Here is a 26,876-nt window from a genome sequence, read left to right as displayed (position 1 = left end):
GAAAAATTAGGGTTCTTGAGTTTGATTTGGGGCTTTTTGATAGGGATAAAATTAGAGGGAAACAAATGCATATTTAGGTTCGTGAGATTCAGACGAAGAGAGTGGAGGGGTCGCGAATTATTTATATATATATATATATATGTGCTATTCGCTATTATCCAGGTGTGTATGCTACGAAGAGAATCTCTAGCAGATTCATAGCTTAATCTGCAGAAGTTTACAGGTTTGTGTGGGGAAGATGATGATGTGTCGTCACACCACTGGGTTGTTTAAGTTTCGCGCGTGTTTTCCATTTGTTTTTCCAGATTTTACATATAATATATTACGCGCCTATCATTATCAGTTGGTTAAATTGGTTGGAGTGGTTAATGAGCGCACATGTGAGAGGAGGGTCATAGGTTCGAGCCCTCCCTCCAACATTATTTTTATGAAAAACATTGTTTCTTGATTCAGTGAGCGCTTTGCTGTGTGGACCACCATGCGCTTCCAGATCTGAGCCCTAGGATATCCACTAACTTAGATCTAATGCCCAGAATTTGTTCCCTATACCATGAGCCTTCAAATCTGCCATATTGGATAAAAACCTTAAATTAACTTATTTATCTTAATTATTCAAATATTTATTTAATTAACTTTTAAACATTTATTTATATAATTATAAATCTAAATTTTTTTATTAAATTAAAATATTATAAATGTTAAATTTTAATTTATTATTCGTTCCGATTAAATCTATTAATCGTGATGGGTAATAATCGATTTCTTGAATATTTGATTAATTAAAATAAAATACGTTTTATTTGGCTAAAGGGTTCCAACCATCTTATTGGTTGCGATGATTAGCCTATTTTTTCTCTAAAATTCATTATTATTTATAATCGAATCTATCGATTACGAGGGATAATGATAAAAATTAAATAATTAATTCTATAAAACATATTCATTTGTTATTAGTGATAATTGAACCTATCAATTAGAATTGGTAATAATACACTACTAATCTATTAATTATGGTGGTCAAATCTATTGATCATTGCGATTAATAGTATATATTAAAAATCAGGGTTGTACGCCCAATCCTAAAACACTTTCAAAAAAACTACGAATTATCATAACTACGATAAGGCAATTCAAAAAGCCTTCAAACCACTTCATATCAAATCCTAAGGGCGTACAACCCTTTTCCCGAACTACGTTGACTCTGATTCTCCCTAAGGAGATATGTAGGCACTTGGCAACAAGGCGAGTCCCCCTCCTCCAAACTCTAATCATGTTCAAATATTTGCCTTAACCCTATTAACTTTCTGTCACTTTTCTTTATGTTTAACCATAAACCTTAGCTTTATAACGCAAACCTTAGGAAAGGGTTAAGGGTGCCTAATACCTTCCTTCGACCTGAATATAGTATCTTACCCGATCTCTATAACTTCGTGGGGTTTCCTATTCGCCCTGGTAGAATAGGTGGCGACTCTAAATAAACCTTAATTTTTAGGCAGGTTGCTACAATTTCAAATCTAATCCATATATCAGATCTTCTCATCCTTTCATTCTGAGAATAAATCCATACTGAGATTCTTCAGAATGAACTTAAACCTATCTTCAGCAAGGGGTATTGTAAAGATATCAGCCCATTGATGGTCTGTATCAACAAAGTTTAAAGAGAGCACACCCTTCTGAACATAGTCCCTAATAAAGTGATGTTTAATCTCAATATGTTTAGCTTTAGAATGTAAGATAGGATTCTTAGATAAACAGATAGCAGAAGTATTATCACAGAATATAAGAATGTTACTCTCATATATCTGATAGTCTTCTAGCTGACTTTTCATCCAGAGCATATGTGTACTACATCCAGCAGCAACAACATATTCTGATTTTGTTGTAGAGAGGGCAATTGTGGATTGCATCTTGCTATACCAGGAGATCAGATGACTTCCCAGAAACTGACAGCTTCCAGAAGTACTTTTCCTTTCAACTCTATCTCCAGCGTAATCAGCATCATAAAATCCTACTAAGTTGTATTCTTCAGATCTTCTGTAGACAAAACCAACATCAGTAGTACCTTTCAGATACCTCAGAATTCTCTTAACATCACTTAAGTGAGATTCTCTAGGATCTGATTGGAATCTAGCACACAAGCATACACTGAATAAAATATCAGGTCTAGAAGCAGTAAGATATAGAAGAGATCCTATCATTCCTCTGTAGAGTTTCTGATCTACCTTCTTTCTTACCTCATCCTTACCTAATACACACGTTGGATGCATTTGAGTCTTTGCTTCTTTGCTTTCTGAAAGATTGAACTTCTTCAGAAGTTCTTTCACATACTTGGTCTGATGAACATAAGTTCCTTCAGAAGTTTGATTAATCTGGATCCCAAGGAAATACTTGAGTTCTCCCATCATGCTCATTTCAAACTCTGCCTGCATAGACTTAGCAAACTCCTTTCCAAGTGTAGCATTAGATGTTCCAAATATGATATCATCAACATATATTTGGAAAATTAAAATATCCTTTTTAAAGGTTTTACAAAAGAGAGTTGTATCCACTTTTCCTCTAGTGAAACCATTATCCAGAAGGAAAGAACTTAATCTTTTTCATACCAAGCTCTGGGAGCTTGCTTCAGTCTGTATAATGATTTCTTAAGTTTGAAAACACGTTATGGAGACTTAGAGTCTTCAAAACTAGGAGGTTGGTGGACATATACTTCTTCATCTATATAACTATTCAAAAAAGGCACTCTTAACATCCATCTGATACAGAGTGATGTTATTCTGAGTGGCATATGAAATCAATAAGCGAATAAATTCTAACTTGGACACTGGTGCAAAGGTTTCTGTATAGTCAATACCTTCTTGCTGACTATAACCCTGAGCAACCAGTCTGGCTTTGTTTCTGATTACTTCACCTTTCTCACTCAGCTTGTTTCTGAAGACCCACTTTGTTCCAATGATGTTAATCCTTTTGGTCTTGGAACCAGATCCCAAACATCATTCCTTGTAAACTGATTTAACTCTTCTTGCATGGCAATTATTCAGTCAGCATCTTTCAGAGCTTGATCAACAGAAGTTAGCTCAATCAGAGATACTAGACCAAATTGACATTCTGCATTGTTCTTCAGGAATTCTCTAGTTCTGATGGGATCATATTTCTTTCTAATGATTACATCCTCTGGATGAGCAGAGTTGAGTCTAGAAGATCTTTTGAGTGTTGGCTCTTCAGATATTCTGAGATTCTCCAAAGAAGCTGCAACTTGATCTTCTGATACCTCTTTACTCTTGGGTTCTTCATGATCTGAGTTAGATATATCTATATCTGCAAAATTCTCAAACTGCTTTGGCTTTTCATGACCAAGCTTATCATCAAATATGATATTGATTGATTCTTCAACTACCAGAGTTTCAGTATTGTATACTCTATAGCCTTTTGAATGTTCAGAATATCCAAGTAGAAAACACTTCTGAGCTTTAGAATCAAACTTATGCAGATGATCTTTAGTATTCAGAATATAGCATACACACCCAAATGGATAGAAATATGAAATGTTGGGCTTTCTGTTCTTCCACAATTCATAAGGAGTCTTATTTAGAATAGGTCTTATAGAGATTCTATTCTGAATATAACACGCTGTGTTAATTGCTTCTGCCCAGAAATGCTTAGCCATATTGGTTTCGTTGATCATGGTTCTGGCCATTTCTTGTAAAGTCCTATTCTTTCGTTCTACAACTCCATTTTGCTGTGGAGTTCTAGGACAAGAGAAATCATGGGCAATACCATTTTCTTTGAAATAAATTTCAAAGAATCTGTTCTCAAATTCGCCACCATGATCACTTCTGACCTTTATGATTTTGCATTCCTTCTCAGATTGAATCTGAGTGCAGAAGTCAAAGAACACAGTATGTGACTCATCCTCGTGTTTCAAGAACTTTACCCATGTCCATCTGCTATAGTCGTCTACGATGACTAATCCATATTTCTTCCCTCTGATTGTTGCTGTTTTGACTGGGCCAAAAAGATCAATATGCAGAAGTTCTAGCGGCCTAGAGGAAGAGATAACATTTTTAGACTTGAATGCAGGTTTTGAAAACTTCCCTTTCTGACATGCTTCGCAAAGAGCAACTGATTTATATTTCAGATTAGGGAGTCCTCTGACCAGATTGAGTTTGTTAATTTGAGAGATCTTTCTCAAGCTAGCATGACCCAATCTTCTGTGCCAGACCCACTGCTCTTCACTAACAGACATAAGGCAAGTAACCTTTTGATTCTTAAGATCTGAAAGATCAATCTTATAAATGTTGTTCTTTCTCTTTCTTGTAAATAGGATCGAGCCATCCTTCTGACTAATAGCTTTACAAGCTTTTGATTAAAGATTATGTCATAACCATTGTCACTTAATTGACTTATGGACAATAAGTTATGAGCTAGTCCATCTACTAAAAGAACATTAGTTATAGAGGGAGAGTTACCAATGCATATGGTTCTAGAGCCAATGATTTTGCCCTTCCGGTTCCCTCCATACTTTACTTCTCCAGCAGATTTAAGTTCTAGGTCTTGGAGCATAGACCATCTTCCCGTCATGTGTCGTGAGCACCCAGAATCCAGGTACCATGACATTTTTGCCTTTGTCTGTTGAGCCTTGAAGGAGATCTACAATAGGAATTATCTTTTCCTTAGGTACCCACATTCTTTTGGGTCCTTTTGGGTTAGTCCTTCTCAAGTTCTGATTGAACTGAGATTTAGCATGAGGTTTAACATAAGATTTTCTAGATTGTGTAGCAACATATTTCTTGGTGTGTGTTATGTGGAAACTCTTGAGTGAGATGTGTGCTTAATATCATGAGAATGACCATACTTGAACTGATCATACAAAGGTTTGTATGTGATAATCATTTCATCAACAGGTTCAAGTTTATATGGGGTTTCACCCTCAAGGCCTATGCCTATTCTCTTGTTTCCACTTACACCATATATCATAGAGGCTAGCTGACTTCTGCCTATACCTTTAGATAGAAACTTTCTGAAGCTCAAGTCATATTCTTTCAGAATGTTGTTGATGCTTGGAAAAGACTTTTCTGAACTTGAAGATGATTCAACATCTTTAGTTAGTTTTAAAACATTTTCCTTAAGTTCAGAATTTTCTATTTCAAGTCTCTTAGTTTCAGATTCAAAGAGCTTTTTTAGCTTTTTGTATTTGATACTAAGATGACTCTTGACTTCCAGAAGTTCAGATAAGCTGGAAACAAGGTCTTCTTTAGTAAGTTCAGAAAATACCACATCAGAGTCTGAATCAGAAGTAGACTCTTCACCAGCGTCAATTGTTGCCATCAGTGCTATGTTGGCCTGCTCATCTTCAGAGTCTGACTCTTGATCAGAAGAGTCTGAGTCATCCCAAGTAGCCATAAGACCTCTCTTCTTTTCAAATCTTTTCTTGGGCTTTTCCCTCTAAAGCTTTGGACATTCATTCTTGTAGTGTCCAGGCTCTTTACATTCATAGCACGTCACCTTCTTCTTGTCAGATCTTCTGTGTCCAGAAGATTCTCCATTTTCAGGTCTTTTGAAGTTCTTGAACTTTCTCTGCTTGCTTTTCAAGAGTTGATTTACTCTTCTGGATATTAGAGACAGTTCATCTTCTTCTTATGATTCTGATTCGTCAGAATCTTCTTCTTCAGCCTGAAAAGCATTAGTGCATTTTTTATTATTAGATTTTAATGCAATAGACTTACCTTCCTTCTGAGGTTCATTTGTATCCAGCTCAATCTCATGACTCCTCAGGGCACTGATCAACTCCTCAAGAGACACTTCATTCAGATTCTTGGCAATCTTGAATGCAGTCAGCATGGGTGCCCATCTTCTGGGTAAGCTTCTGATGATCTTCTTTACATGATCAGCTTTGGTGTAGCCTTTATCTAGCACTCTCAATCCAGCAGTCAGAGTCTGGAATCTTGAAAACATTGCTTCAACATTCTCATCTTCCTCCATCTTGAATGCTTCATACTTCTGGATTAGAGCTAAGGCCTCTGTCTCCTTTACTTGGGCATTTCCTTCATGAGTCATCTTTAGAGATTCAAAGATGTCATGAGCTATTTCTCTGTTTGTTATCTTCTCATACTCAGCATGATAGACAGCATTTAGCAATATGGTCCTTGACTTGTGATGATTCTTGAATTCTTTCTTTTGGTCATCACTCATAGCTTGCCTTGTAATCTTGACTCCACGAGTGTTTACAAAATGTGTGTAACCATCCAACACTAAGTCCCATAAGTCACCATCTTGACAAAGAAAGTAACTTTCAAGTCTATCATTCCAATACTCAAAATTTTCACCATCAAAGACTGATGGTCTATTGTAATCATTGAAGCTACTTCTTCCATTGTTACCATTGTTATTTTGTTCAGGAGTAAGAGTAGATGAAGTTGTTTCAACCATTTTGACTTTGTGTTTTTCTGCCTGAATCTTTTGTCTAACACGGTTAAGTGCTTGCACCTAGAACCGGCGCTCTGATGCCAATTGAAGGAGTGAAAAACACTTAGAAGGGGGGGATTGAATAAGTGTAACTCAAAAACTTGGAAGATAAAAACAATGAACACACTTATTTTTATCCTCGTTCTTTGTTAACCAAACTACTCCAGTCCACCCCTGACAAGGTGATTTACCTCAACTAAGGATTTAATCCACTAATCCAACTGATTACAATGGTTTTCCACTTAGATACCCTCTAAGTCTTCTAGAGTCTACAGATCACAATTTGATCATTATAGGAAATCTTTTACAATCAATGTAAAATAAACGTTTACAAGAGTTTGATTTGCTTCTATTAAAGCTGTAATCACAACAGTGATATTTCTCTTAAGTTCTAATACTTAACACTCACTAAGATATTACAAAGTTTGTGAGGTTGAAGATGAAGTTCTTTTGCTTTTGATTTTGACAGCGTTTCTGTAAGTTTGCGCAAGTGTTCTGTGTTGCTTCTGATCAGAACTTCTATATATAGGCGCTTAAGAGGAAATGACCGTTGGGAGAATTTAATGCTTTGCGTGAATAGTACAACGCTGCATTTAATGTTTCACACTTTTGTCAACTACCTCGAGCCATGCTTTTGCTGCTTTTACTGACTTTTCCTTTTGTAGCTTCTAACGTTCCTTTGATCAGTCAGAGATTTGACGTTACAGCCTTTCATCTTGTACTTTCTTCTGGACTCAGATTTGTAGATAACAACGTTTGAATATCAGAGTCATCAGCTTTGGTGCAGAGCATCTTCTGTCTTCAGACTTTGAAGAGCTTTGAGCGTGATACCATCAGAGCTTCAGAGCTTGTACTTCTGACTGCCATCTTCTGATGCTTTCCTGTTCATGTTCTAATTCTGCATGACCATCTTCTGATGTCTTTCCAGACCATGTTCTGATGAAGCCATCTAGAAATTTCTGAGTCAGTGCTTCTGAACGCTGATTTGTGCATACTCTTTTACACTTTTCCTGAAATGGAAAACGTAAAGGATTAGAGTACCACATTGTCTTATACAAAATTCATACATAATGTTATCATCAAAACTAAGAATATTGATCAGAACATTTCTTGTTCTAACAAGTGGATGGTGCAATGCACAAACCAAATGGCATCCTCCTATATGAAAAAAATCCCATACGGAAAAGTGAAAGATGTTTTCTCATGGTCTTCCGGATGAACTGTAGTTTGGTTATATCCTAAATATCCATCCAAAAAACAATAGAACTCTTAACCCGATAACCTCTCAAGCACTTGGTCCATAAAAGGTAGGTGGAAGTGATCTTTCCTAGTTTCTTGATTAAGCCTTTGGTAGTCAATGCACATCCACCAACCGGTTACGGTCCTCGTTGGAATCAATTCATTCTTTTCATTTGTTATCAGGGTCATTCCGTCATTTTTGGGTACCACTTATACCTGACTCACCCATGTACTATCGGAAATTAGATTAATCATCTTGGATTCCAATAGCTTCACAAATTCCTTTATTACAACTTCCTTCATTGTAGGATTCAAGCGGCATTGAGGTTGAGCAACCGCCTTGAAATCCTCTTTCCAATAGCTTCAATAGCTTCACAAATTCCTTTATTACAACTTCCTTCATTGTAGGATTCAAGCGGCATTGAGGTTGAGCAACCGCCTTGAAATCCTCTTTCCAATAGCTTCACAAATTCCTTTATTACAACTTCCTTCATTGTAGGATTCAAGCGGCATTGAGGTTGAGCAACCGCCTTGAAATCTTCTTCCTTCATAATTTTGTGCATGAAATTAGTCGGACTCCTTCAAATCAGAGAGAACGCAACCTATCGCTTCCTTGTTTTATTTCAACACATGGATCAATTTCTCTTATTCTTTGCTAGACAATGAACCACTAATGATAACCTATTTGTTACCATCCTCCTTAAGAAACATATATTTCAAATGAGAGGGTAGTTTTCAACTCAATCTTAGAATCATCAATTTTTGGCTCATTCTTCAACTATTAAATTTTAACATCAAAAGGATTAATTTCTTCAATGCTTCATATTCTCTTAAACACTCTTTGATTTCTTTCTCTTCATTGTTAATGAGAACTTCAAGAGCATCACTCAAAGTCTTTTCAAGAGGAGTGAACAAGTGAACTTGCCTTTCCACATCCATGATAGCCTTATCGGTAGTATCCATTCTAAAGAAATCTCCTTTTATCATTTTAGTGCTTCAATGATTCAAAAGGATTAAAATACACTTCCTCATCTTACACTCAGACCTTCATCAAACCATCATCAATGTCAATCATCATTCTCGCGATCTTCATGAATGGTCGGCCAAGAATCAAAGGGGTATCATCATTCTCATCCATATTTATTACCACAAAATCAATGGGAAAGAAAAATTTTTCCACCTTTACTAACACATCTTGAGCTACTCCGTAAGGACAAGCAGTGGATTTTTCAACTATTTGAAGTGTCATCTTTGTCTCTATAAAGTCAATGTTTCCCAACCTTCACACCACAGATAACATAATCAAATTAATACTAGAACCTAAATCCACTAGTGCTTTTCCAATATCCACATCACTAGTTGTGACTGGTAATGTAATTGTTTCATTATCATTCTCCTTTCTTGAAATTGTCCTTTGAATGATGGCATTACAACTAGCATCAACGTTTATAATCTCTTGATCTGTATATCTCTTCTTCAAAAGAATATCCTTCAAAAAAATTGCATAAGTAGGCATTTGCTCTAGAGCTTTGGAAAATGGAATATTGATTTATGAAATTCTGGTACAGTCCGACTCAGATATCCTATAAGGATGTCGAGACATCTGATCTGATATTAACAAATCAGATAAGATATAACATACTGAAAAGATAAATAACACCATAATTATTTACCAAGTTCGGTCTAACACACCTACTCTAGGGGCATACCAAGCCAAGAATGAAGTCCACTATCAGCAGCATTAATTTATAAACCCTACAACCAACATACCCATTGATGATCTACTCACTCAATCACTACCTAATAACCATTCTACCTAGATCCTCTCTAGATATGGAATATCTCCATCCCACTTCCAATCACCGCAGTGTTGTTGTCCAGTTTTCCAGTCCCATGAGCTGTAACAACGGCATAATCACCAACATTCTGATCACATAACTTTTACCCCCAAGAAAAATACTTCTCTTACCTAAAGGCTTCAAGAAGAACAATGACCATCCCGCAACGCCCAAGTGGTTCACACAACATAACTCATTACCTACAGGTTTCTAAATGTGAACATAGAACAATCATTAACTCGGGTCGTTCCTCTATCAACTCTCCTAGAGAGTTGCCCCAAGACTCAGTCCTAATGATTACATCTTCATGAGTTCAGCTGGCTCCCTAAACCTAAGTTACAAAGCTTCTATTTTTAACCTATTCCCAACTTGATTTGGGTCTTCAATCACAACACACTAGCTGTTACAAATTAGCTGAAACTTCTGCTACAATAAAGGTCTTCAGTCTCTTGTTTCCTAAATAATCTCATTATTTAGAAAGTCTTCATTCTCCTTGATTTCTGATTGAATCTTCTAGACCTTTAAATCTGCGCCACATAGGATTGCATAATATTCTTTGAATATTCTGCTTCTGTTAATTTTGATCTAAATCTCATTAATCCAGCTCAGCAGGCGCGATGTCGAATGCTCCCTCATAGGACATCTTCTTCGACATGTTGTTCCAGATGTTGAATAACTTTAACAGAACATGTTCTAACATTTCATAGGATATCTTGTTGTATCTGTTCTTCTTAGAAAGTATATACATTCTATTTTATATTTTGCTGCTATTATTTGTTTTACTAAAATTAATGCCAACCCTAAAAATAGAGAACTTACAATTTGTAACTGGCTAAAAAATCCAAAAACCTAGTATAATGCCTTGCATTATATTTCCTTGTGGGAACATGAGGATAAGGTCAATTTTGAACCGAAGGACTTTTCACTTTCTTCTTCCCCTCTTGTATCTTTTCCTTATTTTCCTCATTCTTTTTCTTCTCTATCTTCTCTTTTTCAATTCTCTCATTTTCAATTAATACTCCCTCATTTTTCTCTGGTTCGACTTATTTTTCAACTTCCTTCTTTTTTCTATCCTAACTTCCTCACTTTCAACCTCACTCCCACTTCTATTCCCCACTACTCTACCACTCATAGTTAAAATTGCTTTGTAATGCTCCTTAGGATTAATGTGAGTATTTGCAGAAGATGATGGCCCGACTTGTGATCGACCAATTGCTTGGCTAGTTGACCCATTTGAGTCTCCAAGTTATTTATTGCCACCTCATTTCTCTTTTGAATAGACACTTACGCTTGCATGAATTGGTTCAAAGTTTCCTCCATCTTGGAATGTGTTTCTTGAGGAGGAGGATTTTGGTAAGGATGTTGTCTATTGGATGTACCTCCATCATGCCTCCATCCTTGGCCATATTGTTGATTGTTTACTCTTTATTGGTATTCTCCTTGATTTTGGTAAGGAGCATGTCTTAGGTGGTATTGATTTTGGTTCCCAATGTAATTTGCCTCTTCATTCTCCGATGGACAATACCTCGTTTAATGATCTCCTTTACACAAATCACATGAAGAAACTTGTTTTTTCTTGCTAGGAAGCTCTTGCATTTCTTTTAGTTGTTGAGGGAGTCTAGACATTTTCTTTGTGAGCTCATCCACTTGTTGATAAAGTAACTTGTTTTGGGCTAAGATTGCATCGTTATTTCCCAATTCAATAATCCACGATTTCTTTTGTGAATACCCTTGATTATGTTAAACTTGGAGATTATTTCGTGCCATATTCTCAATAATTTCAATTGCTTCCTCGTAATTTTCCCATCAAAGAACCACCCGCAGTTGCATATAACAAAAGTTTTGGTTGAGGTAGAAGACCATTGCCAAATATGTATATTTGATTGATATCATCAAAACCATGACTTGGACACTTCCTAATATTTTATTTATACATCTCTCATGCTTCATTAAGAGACTAATTTCCACCTTATGAAAATACTGAAATTGCAGTTTAAGCTTCCATGAACCTAGATTGTGGAAAAATATCTCAAGAAATTTATGCTCTAAATCATTCCACTCTGTCATTGCTTGAGTGGGTTTACCAATGTACCAATAGTTAGCTTTCCCAACCAAAGAGTCCAGAAATAATCTCTTAAACACTCGCTCTTCCTCTACTTCGGGAGCTCTAATTGCGCCAGCAATCTCATAGAACTTTGTGCGATGAGTGTATGGCTCTAATTACAAAATAGATGTCAAGACTGGTGTCCTAACACCACACTATGTCAAGACAGATGTTACAACATCTATTGACAAATAACACAAATATCAAAATTAAAATAAACTGCAGAATGATAAAGAACACAATAAATTGTTAACCCAGTTCAGTGCAACAACACCTAATATGGGGGCTACCAAGTCAGGAAGGAAATCCACTATCAGTGGTATCAATTCAAAGCTTAAACAGTCTCAGTTTACAACTTCTCACTTAATCACTGCCTAGTGCAACTTCTACCTAGAAATCAACATCTAGATATGAGAAATCAACACCCCACTCCTAACCACCCCAGGAATAAACTCAGCCACAAACCTTGTGACCGAAAGAACTAAAATAGAAAGATTGCACTCTCAAATAAACAATACTTGGTCTTGCTTAAAAGCTTCAACCAAGAACAATACTCAACTCTTTTTCTAAAAAGCTTCAAGAGTGAGAACACCAGTCCACCTCAATGTATCAGAAGATACACAAGTGACACAAAAACAAAAACACACAAAGGACTTGAACTCCCCTTAAAACTTACACTTTTATTGCACCCACGGTTTCTCTTCTGTGAATGCTTGCTATAATAGGTTTAGAAAGTCCTTATTTATAGACTCTTGCATTATGGACTTGGACTTCTCAATAAAATCCAATCCTCTCCTTTTTCAATCAGCTGCAAGATCTTCACAAAAAATAGAACAAATCAAATCAAATATTAGTTTCCTAAATAATTCTCAATGATCCTTTTTTTTGAAACTAAATCAAATTTGCATTTGTCCTAAAAGCTCCTCGATTGGTTGCGCCTGTATGAGTGTCTGAATCTTCCAGAATCTTAATTTTTTCAATCAAATATTCAAGGATTAAAGTCCAATATGAACTGTCAGGATGTTTTTGTATAATATGTCACAACATCTGTCAAAACTCATGACAGCAGAACCTTTCATGACAGTTGGTCAAGATGTTTCAACATCTTGCTCAATATTAGTTAAGAACCATGTTTTAGCAAAATATACCAATCACAAAACCATGGAACTAACAATCTTCCCCTTTGGCAAATTTTGGCTATAACAACCAAATCACGATTTAAGTCCTGGAGATAATTCAAACTACAAACATAAGAATATATCAGAAATGCACAGTAGTTACACATAGGTTGTAACATCCCAATATTTTATACGCGATACATTTATAATTTTATAAAATTTTATTTTTACTGAATAATTTATTGTATGCATATAGATATATTTTATTTAATTATTATTATCAATCTTAGTTATTTGTTTCAATCCTTCTAATATAGTTATTTTGATAACTTGATAATATTAAAATCATTATTTTTATACCTTCTTTATTTAGTTTATTTTATAAATATATTAATTATATTTATAATAAATATTGTTATATTTATTATTTTAGGGTTAAATGGCTTTCATCCCCCAGCAAAAGTAGCGAGATTTGATTTACCCCCCTTTAAAAAAAAATTGTTTTACCCCCCTATAATATTTGGGCACCCCCCTAAGCGTGTAAAAACGAGGGTGGTAAATCAAAAAAATATATTTTACAGGGGGGTATTTTTCCCTCTTAGGGGGCAAAAGACTTACAATTTTAATATTATAGGGGGGTAAAACAAATTTTTTTTAAAAGGGGGGTAAATCAAATCTCGCTACTATTGCAGGGGGGTGAAAGCCATTTAACCCATTATTTTATAACTCCTCAATAGTGCAAGTTCCAATCTCATTGTTTATGTTCTTAATTTGGTTTCTTTTAAAAATAACAATAAGTTGTTCCTTGTTGTCTATATACTCATAAGTAGTGATTGAAGTTCCTCCTCTCAAAGTCAGCGTGTTATGAATATAGCATGCAATATTCATAGCTTCAGCCCAAAATTCCTATGGAAGTCGTTTAGCATGAAACATGATTCCAGTTAATTCTTGCATTGCTCTAGTATTTTTTCAACAATTCCATCTTGCTGAGAAGGGAGTTCATGACTGATACTTTCAGAAACACAAAATTCATAGAATTTTGCATTCTCAAACTCTTTGTCATGGTAACTTTTGACTTTGATAATCACACCATTTTCCTCCTATTGAATCTTTTGACATAAGTCTTCAAAGACTTCTAGAAAGTCTGACTTTTCTTTAAGAAATTTCATCCATCTAAAACTAGAAAAATCATTTATAACAACAAAGACAAACCTCACTCCATCCAACACTTCTGTCGAAATTGGTCCCATTAATTCCATGTGAAGAAGTTCCAACACATTGGAAGTAGTCTGATGTTGTAACACATGGTGTGACATTATGGTTTTCTTCTTTAAGTCACACTCATCACAGACTTGCTTTTCTTCAATTTTGAGCCCTGGAATTCCTCTAATGACTCCTTTGGATACGATTTCCTTCATTCTTTTGAACTGAAGGTGTCCAAGTTTCTGATGTGATAGCTTCACTTCATCCTTATGTGTTGTTAAACATGTGGAAGTGTACGAATTTATTTGGGACTCCCATAAGTAACAGTTGTCTTTAGACCTTATGCCCTTCATAAGAAAAACATCTTTTCTCATCTTTGACTACACATTATGATTTGGAGAAATTAACCAACAACCCTTAATCACATAGCTGACTGATGCTAATAAGACTAACAAATAGTCATTTAACAAGAAGAATGACTTCTAAATATGGAGAACCAACACACATCAACTTTTCTACTCCCTTGATTTCTCATCTGAAACCATCGCCAAATCTGACAGCCCTCGTGGGGTGATACCTAATATCCACCAATAATTTCTTAACCCCTATCATGTGTCTAGAGCATCCATTGTCAAAGTACCAATCTTCTGTATTTGAATCTCTCAATGAGATATGAGCTATTAGGTTGACATCTCTTTCTTTAACACTTCTCTTTTTGCTGACTTGACTAACCTTAGGATTGTTAGAACATAGTTTGGTTCTACATCTTATTCATAGTTTTGATGATAACAAATACATAGTACTTATGAAGAATAATTATATACTCTAATTGTTTGATTAAATGTGCAAAAAAATGTCAGAAGTTCTGAAATAAATTGAGAAGATAAAGCTAACATTCTAATATGAAGTTTTGAAGAGAACATGAAAATGAGAAGCTAAGGTGTTTTTCCTCAAGTGACTAGGTTGTTAGTCTGTATACTTGAGGGGGATAAGGTGTCTCTCTATACTCTTAGAGGTTGTTTTCAAGATTAGTGGATTAAGTCATTTTTGAAGGTGAAATCACCTTGGCGGGTGGACAAGATTAGCCTTGTTTAAGGTGAACTTGTATAAACCAAAAGTGTTATTTTTCCTCCTCTGTTGTCTTGTCTATCTCATTTGTTTGATTGAATAGTGTTTCTAAAAGGAAAAGTTTTTGAAAACCCAATTCAAACCCCCCATTTCTTGTGTTTTTCTCAACCTTTAAAATGTAACTGTCATTAATCATGATGTGGTCATAGCTTAGAACCTCTTGATCAATGAAGGACCCAGTCATCTCCATCATGATTTCCACAAAAGCTAATGAAGAAGATTCTTAATCGGTTTTGTTACAAGAGGAAAAAATATCGTCGTAAAATTCTTTAATGATCTGATTGAATTCTACTTGCCATAAACAACCCTCACACTCTTTCATACATGCATCCCAGAGTTTGCGTCTCTCTTGGGCATTTCAGAGAATCGATACATTTCCCGAATCACCATACTCTCGTAAGATAACCATTATAAAGTTAATAAGTAAAAGAGTAAGGTAATAAATGGAAATACCTAAAAGTTTTATGAGCAAGCAATTGGTAGAAGGCACAAGGATTTGAATACAAACTTGAAGAAAGAGTCAAAAGTGGTAAATGAAAGAGAAAAAATGTCGAGGTCCTATTTAAGAGCAAGAATTTGAAATGGCTGGAAAAGACCTATCGAATCAGTGGCATGATGACATTTGCTTCCCTATAAAATATCCTCATGACAACAAGAGAGAAGAAATATAATAAAGATACCCATAATCATGAGTCTTGAAAAACCACTATCACACGCCATCAATTTATAAGGCGACTTCTAGACTGGTCCAAGATTGGGTGAGATAACAAAACGCCTAAATAGAAAGAATTCTGGGATTCTTCGGCCAAACAGTTCACCCTATTAAGCCTCATGATCGGGGGGGCTTATGTACACTCCAGAATTCTATGAGCCGAGTTATAAAGTCATTAGATTCGAGAAAGAGGGATCGGTTGTGCCGAATACTCCAAAAAGGTAATGATAGCCAGGTTGCTACTCTCTAGTATCATAAGATCCCGATTCTGTGTAAAGGTTCAGTTGTATGGTTCTTAGAGCGACGTGTTTAACCAAGGTGTATAATCGTAGATCTAATTTATAACCTGGTATAACGGTTATGGGGAACTCCCATGGTCATAGGGGGTTACAAAAATTAATGTAGAGGATGTTATACAAAATTGATTGTGACGACGGACGTTATGAACATCATTTAAGTCAAGCGAATTAAAAAGCCAGTTAATAAATGATTTGAGGACAAAAGATAGGTATAAAAAGGCTTCCCATTAAGGAAGAAACTCATAACTTAAATACAACAAACAATAATATAAGCAAATAAATAATAACCTACTCCCATTGCATTTATGGTCTCACCTGATTCACTTCATGGAGATTATCCAAAAGTGTTTATCAGGAATATTGTGCTATTAGGGCTTTCCATCCAAGTTTGTCAAAAGGTTAATACTTAATTAGAGATGCTTCCGAAAAAGAAAAATGTTGAAGAAGTTAATAGTATCACAGAGGGAAATTCAAAAAATAAACAAGTGAAATGGGTGGCAATCCAATCCGCAAATAAGAATAATCAACAAGATATTATGCAGGAGGGAACTAGAAGATTAACATGAGAGGACACGGGAAATCAAGGAATCACTCAACAACCTATCTTACAGAATAATTTAGGCATGGATGGAACAGTTACAAATGGCTTATAACTCCACTTAGTTTGGCAGAAGAAAGGTACTAATGGAAATCAAAGTCTAACCACGTCAAATAATGGAGATGAATCAATTCTGAAAGACAATACAATTATGGAAATTTCAAAAAATAAAAAATTACATCGTGAAAGTAATCAACAAGTTTAGCAAAGTGTAACAGTGGATAAGTTGAATCAATGAATCAACAAGATATAGTTCGTACATATTTATAATAATCAAGAAAATGAAAATGAATGGCACTTTGATATGGAGGGATTGGCATAATAGTTTTCTAATTGAAGAACTCCAACTTCCAGCAATAACTCAGAAAAGGAAGAAATATGAACCTGGAAAAAAAATCAATAATACTGAAAATAAACTAACAAACACACAGAACAATAGTTACTCTTTTCTTGTTTTTGCAGGTACAATAGGGCTAAAGGAAGATTCATCTCAAACACACTCATTAGTTCCTAGAAATGATATAAACCTTGCTAATACATTAGGCACAATTTCAAAATTGGAAAACCATGGGAAGAAGGATTCCATTTATTCTCAGCCTTCTACAATGAACATAAATGATCACGCAATAGCTAAGGAAGTTCCAGTTCTGCAAAATGAACTACAGAAAATATTTTGGCTAAACAACGCGAAGTTGTTTGCAATAGAGAACCCAAAGATGATATACTTCAAAACCTTCTAGGGTTTTATTGTGGTTCTCAAATGTAACATCGTGTTAGGGATATTAATTCACAATTTCAATGGATTCAAAATGATAATCTTTTAATGAAATTGACTAAGTCAAATAACACTCCAACAATTTAGAATACAAATTTGCGAGATGCATACCAGATTGGGCGGGAAGTTGTGAATCACGAATAGGTTTTTGAATGGTTCGAGGATAAATTAGAAACTTCAATTAAGAAAAGTTGACGCCCATAAATAAGGACCAGAATTCCAACAATTTTCCTGTTGATTCAAATCATGTAGATGAAAAACTCAAAAAGTGGTTTGGGAAGACATTGCACTTATTGGTGAGTCTTAGGCACCAACAAATGATACAGATTTTAAGCCCTATGTCTAAAAAATAGAGAAAAATATTAGGAAAAAGGCTGATAAAAATGATGGAATCACACACAACATCACCTCGTATGGTGGAAGCCTAGGCTTTTTAAGAGGTTGTTCGTCTATGTAAGCTTTGTTTTTGTTTATTTTTTTCCTTACTTCTCTAGGTTGGGTCTAGTCACCTCAAATGTACTACTCCGGCCTGATTTATAAGCAAAAAATCTCTTTTTAGGTTCATTGAATAATGAATGTATCTAGTCTACATAAAAGACAAGATACATTCATTATTCAATGAACCTAAAAAGAGAATATTTGCTCATAAATAAGGCCAGAGAGAGTACATATTTTTTTGTTTATTTATATTAGTATTTATTTGGTCAAAAGAACTTTAAAAATAGTGGATGCATTTACCATTTTCGATGGTGAAAATCATCGAAGAGTGGAGTATCCATAAAGAGGACCAATTATCAGAACACTATATATCCGATGTATATCTTACTCTCCTTATCTCTTTTAATTTTAAACATATTATCTTGTATGTTAGGTATTGTTCAATATTAGATTGTCTTTTAGAATTAGATCTTGTTTATATCAGAACTTTCAATATTAGAGGGGGTGGAAGCTATGCCAAGAGGAGGAGGATAGCACACATTATTGATAAAGGTACGGTTGTTGTTTTTCTAATTCAAGAAACTAAACTGGCGGATATATGTCAGACTGTGGTCAATAGTTTCTGGCACAAACAAGATGTTGATTTTTCTGTTTCTGACTCTGTTGGTTTGTCGGGGGTATGTTGATTTTAGGGAAGAAACATGAGTTAGATGTAATATGCAGCTTTAGGGGCTTGGGTTTTATGGGCATTAAAGCTATATGGAAGAGTCATGTATTACATCGTCAATATTTATTCTGGATGTTCGGGGGAGGATAAGAGGCTTTTGTGGAATCGTTTGTTGGAGATGAAAACAAAGTTCAATGACGATGAGTGGGTGATTGGGGGACACTTTAATGCTGTGAAAAACAGAAGCAAAAGATTTGGGAGATTGGCCTTAGCGAACTTAGCAGAGTGGAGGGATTTTTCTGTTTTCATCGATGATATAAACCTTGTAGATGTACAATGCAAAGGGAAAAAATACAGCTGGTTTTACGGTGATGGCCGTTCAAGGAGTAGATTGGATCGTTTTCTTTTATCGGATACTATCATTGATCGGTGGGGAGTGGTGGGGCAGCGTATTGAAGAGAGAGATGTGTCAGATCACTGTCCGGTGTGGTTGATGGTGGACAAGAAGAATTGGGGACCTAAACCATTCAAATTCAACAATGAATGGTTTAAGATCAAGGAGTTTCAGAAATTTGTGGAAAAGGAATGAGCCGCTATAGAGGTTTTAGGGAGAGGTGATTTTGTGCTGAAGGAAAAATTGTGTTTGATGAAGCCGAGCCTTAGATGGTGGAAAACTAACGTTTTCGGAAGGATAGATCTAGACATTGACAAGGAAGTCAAAAATATTAATAGGGTGAATGAATTAGAAGTGGTTGGAGAGAATTATTTAGAAGACCTTAGAAGAGGAACTCGTAGGTTTTGGACGAATCTAAAAATCAAAGAAAATATGCTTCTACAAAGATCTCAGATAAGGTCGCTTAATGACGGGGATTCAAACAGTAAATTCTTCCATAGTGTAATGAAACAAAGTCATCAGAGAAATCATATTGACGAAATGGTTATAAATGGTGTTACGGAGGAGTCGGTGGAAGATGTTAAAAGAGAGGTGTTTCATCACTTTGCAAAGAAGTTTGAGGAGGTTCCAGAGAGGCCGATCGTGGATGGTGCTGCTTTTAAAAGCATTAGAAATAAGGAGAGAGATTCCATTGAGTTAAGTTTTATGGAGGACGAAGTCAAGGACGCTATATGGAATTGTGATGGATTGAAATCCCCGGGTCCCGATGGTTACTCCATTCTTGTTGTTAAGAAGTGATGGTCATTCATCAAGAATGATTTTATGTCTTGTTTCGGAGATTTTCATTCCGAGGCTGTTTTATCAAAATCTATTACCTCGTCTTTCTTGACTCTAATTCCAAAGAAGAATAATCCTATGGATCTAGATGACTATAGGCCAACATGTTTGGTAGGGTGCATTCACAAAATAATCTCGAAGGTGTTAGCGGGGAGATTGAAGAAGGTTATTGGTGGAATTATTTCAAGTTGCCAAAGCGCCTTTATTCCAGGAAGACAACTTCTAGACAGTGTCGTTATCACCAACGAATTGGTTGGCTATGCCATCAAAGAGAAGAAGTAATGCCTTTTGTTTAAGGTCGATTTTGAGAAGGCCTACGACAAAGTGAGTTGGCCGTTTTTACGATTTCTGCTTAGAAAGATGGGGTTTCGGGGAGGTTTGGATGGGTTGGATGGAAGCTTTGATCTTCTCGAGTGATATGTAGGTCATGGTTAACGGGAGTCCTACAAAAGAATTTAAGGTGGAGCGGGGATTGCGTCAAGGAGATCCTTTATCGCCTTTTCTCTATGTCATCGTGGCGGAAGGATTGAAGTGGTTGGTTAATAGAGCGGTGGAAAACGAAATTTATGAGGGGATTAACGTTCATGGCTAGTGTTTCTTCGATGTGCTTCAATTTGCAGACGACACCCTTATGGTGGGGGACGGGGGTTGGAATCATTTGTGGGCCATTAAATCGGTTCTTACTTGCTTTCAACTTATTTCAGGGCTAGGCATAAACTTTCATAAGAGTAAGTTAATTAACTTAAGCGACAATTTCTTTGAAATAGCTAAAACCTTCTTATCATGTAAGAGGGAGGACAAGGCGTTCTATTTTTTGGGCATTCTGGTTGGTCACAATCCTAGAAAGATCTCAACGTGGAACCTTATAGTGAACAAAATCAAAAGAAGAATTCTCGGTTGGAAGAACCGTTACCTTAGTTTAGGCGGAAGGATAACCCTCTTTAATTCGTTTTTGGGAAGCCTCGCAATTTTTACTTTATATTTCTATAGAGCTCCCAAGAAAGTGATTATGGAGATCAATAATATTCAAAGCAAGTTTTTATGGGGAGGCACGGAGGACAAACGGCGCATTCACTGGGCTAGTTGGGAAACGATATGTCTTCCAATCGATCGTGGAGGCCTTGGGATAAGAAGGATCAAGGACTTTAATGTTGCGCTTATGAGTAAGTGGAAGTGGAGAATTTTGGGGGAGAAGGAAGCTTTATGGTATAAAGTTTTAAAGGCTCGGTACGAAGATGTGACGATTCGAGTGATGAATAGAAGGGGTCATTTAGAGGAAGGAGGTTTTGTTCTACGTGGTGGAAGGATATTTTGGCCTTAGATAACTTTGCTCCAGCCAACTTCTTCGTGCACGGTTGTCGCATTCGTGTGGGTAATGGCTTCAAAACTTCTTTTTGGCACGCGTGGTGGACGAAGGAAGGAATCCTTAAATAATTATTTCCTATTCTGTTTTCCTTTTCTGTTTTACAGGATGTTTCAATGGCATCAATGGGAGGATGGAACTCTAACGTTTGGATTTGGTCGGACTTCGACATACCTTATAGTGCTCGTGTGGAACAGAACCTAGAATTTATGTTCAGAAACCTTAATACCATGCTGGCGCTGGCACGATACCAACCTATCTGTGCATGTACTGAAGCTCAAACAAATTCTGTTTTGGCTGTAGAATTCACTCCCAGCAATGCAGCGGCTGCTCACCAGACTGGACTTTCTTCAACGGTTGTTTCCGCTACTAGGATGGATACGGCCAACTGGGCGTTTGAAAACAGCGGGGATTTTTCGCTGTCCAATTGCTACAGCATCATCAACATGCATATTCCTTGTGGCCATATGGAAAGAAATGATAAATCTCTCAAACTTATTTGGAAAATGAATGTTCCAATGACGGTGAAGGCGTTTGCTTGGGGATGTTTCATTAATAGAATTCCGACTCCAGTCACGCTGGAGATTAGAGGTATAACATATTCCCTTCAATGTTGTTTTTGCAGATTATTTGCTGAATCAACTGAGCACCTATTCTTAGATTGCATCGTCGATTCTTTGGTTTGGAAAGATATGGCGGATTGGATAGGTTGGAAGGTGGACACGTTTGAAAGTCTAAAGGAGAGCTTTATGAAGTGATATGGCTTTTGCAAACTCAGGAAAGTAAGAAAAGGAAGAGAAGGGGTTTTGTAGATGGCAATTTGTAGGAACATTTGGTCGGTAAGGAATGGAATAGTGTTCAGAAATGATACGTGGAATGTCAACTATATAGTGTAGAGCACAAAGATCTTGGCTTGGAAATGGATAAACATAGGAAAAATTAGCCAAACTAACTATAACTTTAATAGTTTTAGCAAAGACCCAATGCTATTTTTATCGTAATTTGTAATTGGTGGATAATTTTTCTTCAGGGTGTTTTGTTTCTCGCCCTTGCCATTTTTTTGTAAGTTCGGTTGAGAACTTAGGTTCTCTTTTATCAATGAATTCTTGCTTACAATGTGATGAATTTAATTCGTTTAACATTTACTCCTTGAATTAGGATTATATTAACTCGAAGACAGTTGAATTTAAATTGCTTGTCAAATCAACTTAAAGTTCCATAGAGTTGATGATATTAATTGAATTCTTGTTTCTATGAATATAAAGAAACATATAGTGTTGACTCCATCCGCCAAGTTTTTCTTCCACTTATTGAATTTTGTGTATGCGCTTTAATTCTAATTTCGTAAAAATAATTTGTCTTTCTTAAATTGGTTTTTTAAAGGAAGGGTCTATTCAACCTCCTCTCCCTTCTAGAGCGTCTCATCTCTATATTCTTTCTCAACGTCGCGTTCACGTCATCAGTTTCTCGTTAGAAATTTGATGTTCATTGATCGGTCACATGAATTTGAAACGTTGTCAATTAGAAAATAATATCACTTTATGATTATATTTATCATTTTTCTTATAATAGGTTTGAAAAATTAGAGACAAATAAGGAATTAATTTATCACCCTTTATCATATTTATCATTTTTCCTATAATGGGTTTGACAAATTAGAGGCAAATGGAGAATTGTATTCATTTTTAGCATTAAATGTATTTATCAGTTTTATTCATTTTTCCTATTACATATTTCCTATCCCATTTTTTCAATTAAATGTATTTATTCATTTTTCTATTACATTTTTCCAATAATTGCTTCATTCTCTTAATTGTATTTATCATTTTTCCTACTACATTTTCCCTATCCAATTTTTCCAATTAAATATATTTATTCTTTTTTCTATTACATTTTTCTTATAATTGGTTTATTCTCTTAATTGTATTTATCATCTTTCTTAAAATAGGTTGAACAAATTAGAGATGCATTGTGAATTGGTTTATTTCCTTAATATGTAATTATTAGCATTAAATGTTGGAACTATTATAAATTCAATGAAATTTCAAACCAAGATGCATCAACACAAAGTTACTCACAAGTTCTTCTTTTCAACATGGATATTAATACTACTATGTTGATTTGCATTTCTTCCGACAGCTCTGCAGGTTTGTTATAATCATCCATACTTTTCCATGATACTCTATTTTAATGGTAGTTTTGAAGTATGTTGTTCAATTGTAAGTGTTTAGTTTATTTACAATGCAATGAAAGCGCTTAGGATAACCAATGCCATTGTCATTCATTAATGTTCATGTTGTTTGCAAGTTTTCGAAGTACAATAATTTAGCTTATTATGCATAGTTTCTCGGAAAAAAAATCCAATTTTATTTTTTAATTGACTTCACTTGCAAAACTAATTTTAATAATTGCTGACAAGTTAATAGTTTAGTTCTGCGCAAGAGTCACAAATTTATTTAGCTTCCTTGTACCACTTTTTAGATGACTATGGACAATCCGACGAGGATCTTCAGTTTGACTCAGAAGACCACTTTTTAGATAACTGTGGACAATTCGATGAGGATCTTCTGTTTGACTCAGAAGACCACTTTTTAGATAACTTTGGACAATCCGATGAGGATCTTCTGTTCGACTCAGAAGATGATGAGTATGCATGTGAAACCCCTACACCAGTGCCTTCGGAGAGGATGAGTCAATCGAGTAAATATGTTATGGAAAAACCAAGAAGTTGTTTTGCCGCTATCAATTCTTCCAATATCAAACTTGTTTATTTAAAGAGGAGTCTAGTTGAGAAACTTTTAAAGGATCTTGAAACTTTTGAGACCAAAGTAGTTGTAAGTTTCATAAGAATCAAGTGTGATCCATATGACTACCTACAGGAAAACTCACACCAACTTCTACAAATAACAGGTGATTTTATTAGTTTTTGTTAATTATTCCATTGCATTCTAAAAGTTGGTTATTCTTTTTTGTGACTTTTAATTGTACACGCTTCTTTTGAAATTATTCTCATCAACTACATTACACTGTTGTTTAAGCTAATTAAATGATTTAGAGAATTCACAATGTATATTCGTGATCTAAATAATCTTATTCCATTTGATCTTATTCTAAGTTCATTTTTAACGCTACGAATACAACTATTACTTACATGTGAGTTTATATCATGAGATTTATTTCAGGTATAAAGAAGAACTCAGGAGTGGATGGAGAAATTCGCTTGCAAGCTTCTAGGTTCATTAAAGATATCAGCATTAATATGCTATCAAATGATAATTTCTCTGAGGTACGGCTGAACTTTTCTCTCACTAAATTTTCATGTACCAAAAAAAGTTCAGCTCCTGTTTGAATTATTGAGTTCACCATGTGTAATAATTTCTTTTAATCAATTTCTGCATGTTGGTTCTCTTCCGTACTGTTATTACTTATTTCTGCACTCACTCGACTGTCTATCTAGGAGCAGTTTTAATAACACCCTTGTCTATCTATAAGTAGAATAATTTCTTGATGATCTTTAAGAATATGGAACGGTAACAACCCCATTCTGCACCATTGGCAAAGTGGAAGACTCATGGTCCAGTCATTTTTGTCATGTTCCATGGCTACATTTTTGAAATCGAGCTATCAATTATATGCAACTAGGAGATATGCCTCTAATAATTGCAAGCACTAAATTATTTGCTAACATATAAAGAACAGTTTAGTTCCTATATAAAGAACAGTGTGTAATTTCTACAAGGAGATTTAATCATAAAGTATATTTTATTTTCCTGTGTTAATAAGTTTTGAAATTGAAGATGGAAATAAGGTGTATGGGTCTAGTCTCCGAATGAGTTTAAGATTAAATGGAATAAGTTCATGTGATATATAGAATTAAATTTTTTGTGAGGTTTGGTCATGGATCTAGGGAATTATTAAACTTAAAATATTTCAGAATTGGAAATATCTACGCATCATAATGTAACATTATATAAGTTTTAATTTTCTTGTAAAATATTGCGTGTTTTTTTATATATGATTTTGGTTTCAGGCGGAATGTGAGGCTTTGGATAAAAGAATAAAAGACGGCCTATTCAAGAGACCAACAATTGTATGTTTTTTGAGTACTTTGACATTGAATCATTCTAATTAATAGAATCCCTGCAGAACTAGAACAATAAGTTTTCTTGTTGTAAATCTATGTCTAGTGCTTTATTGAATTTAATGATTATGACAATTTCTTTTTGTTTTATACATGGTAGGTGGATTTTGAGGAAAAGGCAAGATTGTTGCATGTGGATATCACTAAACATGTAAGAATTATTATTTCACTCCTCATATTTAATTTCACTGAATTTCATAAATACTCTTACATTAACTTGACTTTATTAGCAATGAAGAACATTTGGGATTTAAGTATGTATTGCTCCTTAGATACTATTTATTCATACCTTAGATTGATTCCTTGTACTACTTAGTTGTCTTTCTGGTTAAATTAAAATCATTATGCACATCCAATTTCAAATAATAATTTAGTTTTATTCTTTTCAAATATGAGCCTGATTCTTTGCCTAACTTTTCTACTTTTTTGTTGTGTCGTGAATCTGCTACAGTGGCTTGCAAATGAACTTGCTCTATTACAAAATCTTATAGATCGGGCAAATGAAAAGGGTTGGCGAAGAGAATATCCTTTTTTGATATTTTTTTGACTATAGTAGTTATTTCCTATATTATGGTAATGTCTCCGTATTTTATTTTGATTCACAATATAAAGCGAATTTTGATGCATTAAAATCTCAATACGTTAGTACCCCTACTCATGAATAAAACATTAGGCAATTGAAGTAATGAACATTTAGCGAAATGGTGGTGACATTTTATCATGAGTATTACGATATATGCTTTGTTTGGAAATTCTCTGTAGTCTAAAACTTTTATAAGATATGTAATCCTTAATTTATTGGAAGCACATTGGAAGAGTACCTAGAAAAAAGGGACAAGCTTAATAGGCCGGAGGAACAGAAGCGGTTATTGCATGAAATTTCTGGTGTTATTGCAGAAGATTTGGAATTAGAATCTACGACACCTGATGTTCAAGATAAGAAACTAAGAAGCGGTTTTGCTGCTATAGTTCCTTTTAACATCAAGCTTGTTTACTTAAAGAGAAGTCTAGTCCAGGAACTTTTGAAGGACCTTGAAACTTTTGAGACTAAAGTTCTTAGAAGCTTCATAAGAATAAAGTGTGATCCAAATGACTATTATCAAAAAAACTCACACGAACTTCTACAAATAACAGGTGATTTAATAGATTATGCCATTGCATTTTAACAATTTCTTTTTTTATGACTTTTTATTGTACTAGCTGCTTTGGAAGGTATGCTCATCAACTGCATTAGAGTATGTTAATTCTAAGCTTCTTTTTAAAATTAAACACCAAAGTTTAATGCTTGTGCTTTTGCCAAAAGTAACAACGACAAAAAAGTGTGCTTATTACGTAAGCTTATTTACGTCGAAAAATAGTAAAATGAATGAAGTAGACTAGTCGCAACGACTGAAAAAGAATTAAAAAATTTAATCCAATAACCCCGTTCTGGGTGGATGGGTGGATTCACATAAATAATCTTATTCCATTCTGAAATTTATCACTTGGCTATATTTCAGGTATAAAGAAGAGCTCAGGCGTGGATGGGGAAATCCGTTTGCAAGCTTCTCGTTTTATTAA

This window comes from Vicia villosa, linkage group LG2, assembly GCF_029867415.1.
Source record: "Vicia villosa cultivar HV-30 ecotype Madison, WI linkage group LG2, Vvil1.0, whole genome shotgun sequence".
Classification (NCBI taxonomy): domain Eukaryota; kingdom Viridiplantae; phylum Streptophyta; class Magnoliopsida; order Fabales; family Fabaceae; genus Vicia; species Vicia villosa.
The sequence above is the reverse complement of the archived record's forward strand: the minus strand, read 5'-3'. Positions refer to the sequence as shown.